Consider the following 1,589-nt stretch of genomic DNA (forward strand, 5'->3'; position numbering starts at 1 on the left):
GGAAATAAAATGATGAATTGCATGCACCAGATCCAGTCCATGATCTTTGCAATTACTTGCTTTACATCAGAAAGCTGAGCAATGGCTAGGGATGATAGAAGGGGAATTGATGCCTTTGAGCTGTGGTACTGGAGAAGAGTATTGCATATACCATGGACTGCTAGGAGAACAAACAAGTTCATCCTAGAGAGGGTGAGATCAGGCTGTTCCTTGGAGTCAAGGATTCTGAAGCTTCATCTGACAAATTTTGGACATGTTGCAAGGCAGGACCAGTCCTCAAAGAGGGACATCATGCTTGGGGGGATGGAGGGTCAGCACAAGGGAGAAAGACCTTTGATTAGAATGATTGATTCAGTCACTGGGGTAATAGAAGTAGGAGTGTCAGAGACAATAAGATTGGTACAGGGTAGAGCAGGATTTAAGGCTGTTGTACATAGGGTCACTATGAGTCACAGGTCACTATGAGTCTCGATGGCACATAACAACAACATTATTATTTGCATGACAACAGTCCAGAATAAGAGGTGCATAGCAAAGTGGACTGGGGGTTGGTTGGGGGAGGGAGGAAACAATGAAAGAATCATCTTAATAAAGAGAAAAGTGAATTGGGAATGGGGTGGTAGGGAGAAAAATGTGCAAAAATGAGTTGATGGAAATCCAAGTTTTCTGTAAATTTTCATTAAATATCAATGAAATAATAGTAATCATAATAAAAACCCAAAGAACCTATGTTATGCAAATGACACAACCTTGCTTGCTGAAACTGAGAAGGACCTCAGGCACTTGATTGAAGCTCAACATCAAGAAGATAAAGACTCTCACCACTGGGTCAATTGGCAGCACCATAATAGATGGAGAAGAGATTGAGGTTGCTAACAAATACAGCTTGTTTGGCTCCACAATCAACTCTCTCAAGACCATGAGTCAGGAAATCAAAAGACGAATCGCATTGGGAAAATATGCTGTTAGGGACCTCTCCAGAGTGCTGGAAAGCAACAATGTCAATTACCTGATCCAGTCTAAGGTCTTCACAATTACTTGCTATGTGTCAGAGAGCTGGACAATGACTTTTAATGACAGAATTGATGCATTCGAATTGTGGTTCCGGAGAGAGTCTTGAACATACCATGACCAGGAAGCGACCAGACCTTGGAGAAGGACATCATGCTCGGAAGGGTGGAGGTACAGCACAGGAGAGTAAGACCTCAGATGAGATGGACTGAAATGGTAACAGGGGTGATGGTGGTTGGTGTGTCGGAATTAGTGAGACTGCCTCAGGACAGGGCAGATTTCAGAGCTGCTGTACGTAGGGTCACTCTGGGTCACAGGTGAGTCGACAGCACATAACAACAACAACAACAACAATGTATATTCAATATGTTCAATCAAAACTGCAATTCAAACACATCAATTTTTTTATTGATGTTCCCAATTTATTGTCCACTTCTACAAATATATGATGTGATTGAAAATACCACAGCTTAGATCAGAAGCTATTTGGTCCTCAAGAAGACATACTTATTCTTTAGGACTTTAAAATGGACATTTGCTGCAGATTTGCCCAACGCAATATGCCATTTGATTTTTTG

Source organism: Elephantulus edwardii, unplaced genomic scaffold (assembly GCF_000299155.1).
Source record: "Elephantulus edwardii isolate Elephantulus edwardi_28Jun2011 unplaced genomic scaffold, EleEdw1.0 scaffold00581, whole genome shotgun sequence".
Taxonomy (NCBI): Eukaryota; Metazoa; Chordata; class Mammalia; order Macroscelidea; family Macroscelididae; genus Elephantulus; species Elephantulus edwardii.